A 7,120-nucleotide genomic window follows, 5' to 3' on the forward strand; every position below is an offset into this window, starting at 1 on the left:
AAACCAATGCACTCAATCCTACCAACGCAAAGAATAGTATATTGCTACCAATCCATCCATAATAAAAACGTTCTTGATATTGCTAACAAATGTTGTAAGAAACAAATTAAAAACGATTCCGTTATTAGTTTTTTTTGAGTTAATACCATTTTTGAACACGTTTACTGTTTACGTATAGTTTTAACAACTTACTCTTACATGTTGCTACATCTTCAGACCAATCGTTAGTAGTACTATCACAAATATTGTGTACACTACTGGAAGCAATAAATCCTGGTGAACAGGTCAATTTGAGGATAGAGTCAAAAGGCGCCATCATTCCCTTGACTACAGGTGCGCCATATAAACTGTACATGCTATTTTTCGTATTTTGTGGCATGACACACCCACCCCTGGAAAATAATAATAATTATTATTACAGACCAAGCCAGTAGCCGTAGATCAAGCATTTGAAGTCAGTTTTGTTTTGGGAGTTAATGACGGCCAGGCCATAAAACAATCAAAGTTGAATGTTCTCAAATATTATCAATATTACATACCTATTTATTTCGTTTACGTGACAAACTTTAATGCAGACGTAAATTTAAAAAAATGATACATTATTTAACACATGTTTAAGTTAACTACATATTTCTCCATACTCGATAATCGTACGTTCTTACAGAGCACCGAAGGTCACTCACTTAAAAATAATGTATGTTCCCACTTGCAATTAATCTCCAACTACTTGCGTGTACAGTTTATAAAATGCCACTATGACTTGTAATTTATGGATGTCTACTCTTTAATTATAAATAAATGTATAATATAATAAGAGTTTATTTGACTGAATAGCGCCTACACTTGACTATTAAATTTACTTTATTAACTGTCACTTTGGCCGACATTCTAAGCAGGAAGATATTTAATCTGTCAACCGCGAGCTTCTGATCACTTCATTTCAGTTTACGTTTAGCTTGTGGAAACAGAATTTAAACCATAAATGTGCACTTCACACGCGCCCATTGCCAGTAAACCATCCTGACTGCTTTCCGGAACAAAACTGTAATCCAGTTTAACATTGTTGATATAAGACCCCGGTAATATGATTACCTATTAAAATGCAAAAGTATATGAAACTCTCATATAAGTAGTGAACTATGCTAGCCGATTTTAGTAAACATCGACAGTTAGGTTAGGTAAAATAAAATTAAATACAAACTCACTCGAGATTTTGTCTTCGAATTCGTAACACACTCGTGGGGAAATCATTCTGCAGAGAAGTTGCGCCTCTAGGATCGTCAATACGAAACAATAATTGATTATTTAGCAATATTTTTACACTTTACAATATTCAAATGTATTCCCAATTAAAATTAATTCACGTGTACCGCTATTGGACAAGTATTATTTGTGAATTATATTTTTATACATGTTAGTGGTGAGCTGGGGTACAGGCAACAATAGTATTAATCACAATTGTTTCAAAAAAAAAAATCGTTGCTGGATATCGCTAGTTTTAAATTATTCTGGAACAGAGTATCAAAGTAATTTAAATTGACATCATTTTAACAAAAACATGTGCTCCATTTGTGAATATTGACCACCATTCACCAGCGCAAACATTCAGTTCATTGACTTTCACATAGCCTGGTGGCTCCTTTAGTCCAGTGCGTAAGACAATGCGCTGACATCCGTGGGCCCCGGATTAAATTCTATTTGATCTCACAATATATTTAAGCGATTTTCTCAAAATCTGGATGTTTGATTGTATCATTTCTACTACTAAAACACTGTTTTACTACACTACTGACATGGCCTGTTGTATTGTAACTATTAAATTATTATCTGTGTTGGTAGGTATGTATATACGTTTTTGTCAGGGCAAACTTTATTTTAAATCGAGTCCTACCTTATAATATTAGTCTCTACAAATTCACGATATTACTTTCGTGGGGAAGTATAATATATTATTATGTATATAATATGCACTTATGAATCAAGTATTGATAATAAAATAATACTTTGATCAAATTTTTGAAGCACCTACTTACCTATATATTGCTGATTCAGACACAGTCGTAGAGAATGCCTGCGAAATCAACCCTAAAATATATAATGCATATTAAATCACACAAGATAAATATTATAGCACAAACCAAATAAATAATTGATAATTTGCAAAGAACTAAGATTCTAGTTTCGCACAATAAATATTGTCTAAGCCCAGTTAAAATATTTCTTCGTTTTATAAGTTATCTACATAATAGTGAAATTATCAAATAATGCAGGATGCAATAATATTGTTTAAATAGTTCAATCTACAATAGACATTTAATACTACAAACTTTAAAGTTGTTTTTACGATTTTAGGTACCCACTTATACGAGTAGTTATAAAAATGGGTATATGCATCAAAATGTTAAATTTTAACTACTTGATAAGGCTGATTACTTTAAGTGCGACGTGATTGAATAATTGTAATACTTATAATGACAAAGATTAATATTTTTATAGTAAAATAGTTATTACATCAATAATTATTACCGATATAGATAGTTGTAGCAATCAACGGTGTCAAACTTTTAATCGATGGCATCATCGTGGTCCAATTAAGCAAATCAAATATTTGATATTTCAACTGAAATAAAATTATTCACGAAGATCAGTCGCCCCTTCGCCGCAAATCAACATCAACATCAACCGTGCTGTAAGAAAATGGAAATTGAAGAGAAACTATTACAGAAGCTATAAATTGGAATGATTACTTTTGTCAGTACCTCACCTTGGTATTAAATAGTAACAAAAAAGAATATATTGGCCGACTACATCTCTATTCGAAAAAATATGTAATTATTACAATATTGTGTTCTTTTAAACAGCACAGCAAATGAAACAGTCGAGAGAAAAACATTTTCCTATTATTGTCTCGTCTTTAGCGTCACATTATACCAGAGCACGTCATAATATCGTGCATCACTTACTAGTGCTAACTACATACTTGCAATATTGCATGTATAGCACTCCGACACACTACAATATAATTCATAATATTACGAGCTGATGTCAAAATACTTCATGTAAATAATTATATAATATGTACCGAGAATAAAGGATTTTTTTCCATCTGTCAGCATTCACTTACTGGACTTAATAATTATTATAAGTACTCCATTTAGGAAGGAAAATGGCAATATGTTTTTTTCTTATTAAATAGGATTTTGTTGTCGAATCGATTTTCTGATACCATTGGGTCTATTCTATACTTATCGAACACTAAAGTGATAAATAGTATCAAACTTAGGGTAGGTTTGTATCAAAATATTAGCATTTATTGTAACAATTACACGAACTTGGTTTTTATTGTTGCAATAAGTGCGATATTTTAACAGCAGCAAGATAGGTGCTGTTAAAATATAGCACTTATTGCAACAATAAAAACCAGCTTCGTGTAATTGTTACAATAAGTGCTAATATTTTGATATAAACCTACCCTAAGTTTGATAATATTTATCACTTTATCACTTTAGCGGTCGATAAGTATAGAATAGACCCACGTAATGTTTTCACTTTCGACGCATAGTTTTCATGAAAATGTCGGTTTGCGTCCGTGCTAAAGTAACAATTTAGTTATTTTCCATGCTAACCGACTACGTCAGTGGTCGAGTGGTAGTCGGCATGAAAATTATTGTATTATATGCGAGCACGGTACCGAATCGGTGTAATACAGTGATGCACAAACCGGGGTCCGTGGGCAAAAAAAGAACTTCATCAACAATCCTATAAAATTTCAAATAGTAAAATGTATATCTCGTCTAGTACAATATATCATTATTTTTCAATATTTTTATCCACTGCCGCCCGTGAAAAATTAGAAAATAGATAAATTATCGCCCTTCTTTCAAATGGGTTTTGCACCACTGAGACTGGATTGCAACACCTCGGAGCTTCAACCTTAATAATATATAAGGGCCCACGTGGGACACGTAGGTCAAAATGGACATTTTATGGTATTTTCATAGCATAATCCTGGACATTTCTTAAACGTCATAGATAATCTATTTATATAATTTTGAAGCCTTATTATTCTTTATATTTATTTAAAATATTTGATGACTGCATAAAGTATTTTTATTACATAAAATAGTATTATTTTAAACCTCTAGGTCTAATGTTTTAGAATATAGTAATATTTCAGTACATCCATGTGCAGTGGTGTTAACATTTTTTAGATTTATTAATTTTTAAACGCATTTATAAAACCATTAATAAAATTAATGTTAACATTATATAGTGAAATATTTACGACAAAAAATTCTATTTTATAATCTCTATGATCTCAAATTTGACAATAATTAGGCATTTTATTATTCAAAAAATGGGCACAATTAACAGATTTGAAGTTAATTCTAAAGATAATGATTATAAGCAATGTCTTTGACCATTCAAATGTGATAAACATCCTACGATTAATCACATATTATAATAATTATTGATCTAAGAATAATGTAGTATTTTATTGAAATAAGCCATTTCTATTGGCATTTCAAGAATGGTTAAGCTACAACATACGACCGTAGCCATAAATTGACAAACGATAAATGAAGTAGGGAGAAAGATCACGTTAACGCGCGTGTTTGAACATGTAACGTTTAAAAAAAATTCGGTTAAGTTCGGTTAATTTCCATATTGCTCACAGTAAAAATATACAATATATAGGGTTACAAAAGACTATAAATAAGACAACTGACTATGAAAGGGTTAATAATTTTACAAAGTTTTTATTTCTTACATCTAAGTGCCAGTCATCCTATTGATTGAACAATATAATTAATTTCCGTTGGTAATTTCAATTAAATATCATATAAATCAAAATTTTATTGATTTTTTTTTGCGCATAACATTTCACTACACTACACTACACTACACTGCACGCCTGACTTACGTTGGTAATTTAACAATTTTATTATAAATAAAATGAGTATATAAGATCTCAGTTCTTAGTACTTAGACTTGTTGACCTTACTGCTCACATTATATCAGTGACGTCCTGTACAAACGGGCATGCAAGTGGGACAAAGTGGACGCAAGACATTTGAATTTTTTACCAAACGCGTCAAGTATGGTTAAGTTCGTAAACTTCATAAATAATAGCATCGCTCAGTTGCTATTCCGATATTCTTATTCACGTAATATAGCGGCCATTTTGGCGGACATTGTGATCACTTACTCCAATAATATATTTTTTCAACTACATACGAATGCCGAAGTGTAATATTAGGCTGTTTATCTTTTGGAAAATCAATTTGATTTCAGAAGGGTAAATCAACGGAAGACGCCATAAGGAAAGTGACTTCCACGGATGCGCTCTTTGCCGGAATCCTTCCTCTTGAACTGCACATACAGGATTGAAGATAACCAAATTGACACCAGTCAGTTTTTGACAGTCCACTGTGGATTCGCTTGTTACCCGGCCAACATGTCCATGTGGCGGAGAACTACAGGATGCAAATCGCATCCTCTGGAAATGCCCGAGAATGTGCTCCGAGAGGGAAGAGATGCTTAGGTTGGTCCAACCAGCTGTTGGGACCAACGGGCTGTCGACCTGGCCGCCACAAAAACCAATAATATTGCATTTAAAAAAAAAATGCGGCGTCTTATTGCGGACGTGAAGATCTCTTAACATAGTTGTGTTTGTCCGTATTATTGTAGTTTTGTTTTTTGTATCTCATAAAACAATACATTCATTTATATCTGTTTAATCTCCATGCCTTTCTCTCCCATGGCACTTTTTATTAAATTACGTTTTTCAATAAACTCAGTCAAAGCTCACTTGAGGGCCTGGCGACTTGGGTATCTACCCCTGAGACATTCCCGGGCGTAAACAACTGCTGATGCCTCACACTCAAACCTAAGGCCTCGTGATACTCTCGATTAAGTTTAAGGGTGGTGCGGGGCGGGTTGGTTTGGACCGTCAATGTTTGTGTTGTTTAACTTCTCATCGTGACGGATTGTCTTTTTATATGCCCTGCAAATTGCCAAATAAATGTCATAGCAGTATGATGTAGTATAAAGATATTTGCAAATGAACCTGCAATGCAAAGTTAGTCGTGAATAACTTAATCAGTGGACCAGTGGTTATGTTTTTTGCTTCAAATTCATGTATTTGGGCTTCTTCTCTGTAGAAGGAGATTTGAACATTTTTATAGGAAAAATTAGAGCAGATTGCGTGGAGATGATGTTTTTTGTACCGCATTGATAAAATAATAATATGCTGTCTCTAGATGTATAAATACCCAATATGTTAAAATTTAAAATATTTTTATTGCCATTGTATATTTATGATAAATGAGAAGAAATATTAACTTAAAAACACAATCACTGCTGCCCTGTTAATTAATATTTTATTACCACATTTAAATATCACGTTAATTATATATAATGGCCAGGTAATGCAAACGCGCTAGTCGCGTTGTCAGATGAGTTAATTGAATTTATACCCATACCCATAATTTTAAACTTTATGCTTTGTGGTGACATTTTAAGCCTACTTAATTATGTGCGGTATTATATCTGGGGACGTCAATGCATTGTAGTATCTAGATACCTACGTCATTGCTATAAAAGCGATTGTCAATAATTGGCATTGGAAAATGTTCACATATTATTATTATTATCATTATTATTAAGAATATTAATAACCATGTTCTTGCCTTTTCGTACAAGCTGGTTCTTAGTAATGTTGAACAATCACAAACACCCAGCCTTTGAGAAAAACACAAATGTTTTTGTCATGACCGGGAAACGAATCCAGAACTCTCGGGTAGATGGCCAGCGCCTTACCCACTGCACCACGAAAGCCGCCTTTTCACATAGTATTGTGTATATAATATGGTATTTGATTATTATCATCATTTAATATTCTAATTATTGTTTTTATTCATCATTCCTAACTATTGAAATAATATTTAAAAAAAAAAATACATTTTTTTACCATTCGTTAATTTCGTTTCAAGAATAGTAACAAATTCGGTATAAACTAAAAGCTAAACTTAGTAATAACGGAAATATCTTTCCATTTAAAAATTCAGCTCACTGGTTGGAAACAAAATGTACTTTTAATTAGCATAAACGGTTTAAG

General features: G+C 32.4%; 1 long non-coding RNA gene across 1 annotated transcript; it reads right to left on the reverse strand.

Moving 5' to 3' along the window:
- Positions 1-1,205: 1,205 nt before the first annotated feature.
- Positions 1,206-4,922, reverse strand: LOC147075318 (uncharacterized). Its single transcript, XR_015070045.1, has 4 exons — positions 4,772-4,922; positions 2,527-2,687; positions 2,034-2,085; positions 1,206-1,271 (listed from the first exon to the last, which is right to left on the reverse strand). It is a non-coding gene; the product is annotated as an uncharacterized LOC147075318 (long non-coding RNA).
- Between the last annotated feature and the right edge of the window lie 2,198 nt (positions 4,923-7,120).

This window comes from Rhyacophila brunnea, unplaced genomic scaffold (genome assembly GCF_057557595.1).
Source record: "Rhyacophila brunnea isolate RB1 unplaced genomic scaffold, BYU_Rbru_1.0 scaffold_15, whole genome shotgun sequence".
In the NCBI taxonomy this organism is placed as follows: domain Eukaryota; kingdom Metazoa; phylum Arthropoda; class Insecta; order Trichoptera; family Rhyacophilidae; genus Rhyacophila; species Rhyacophila brunnea.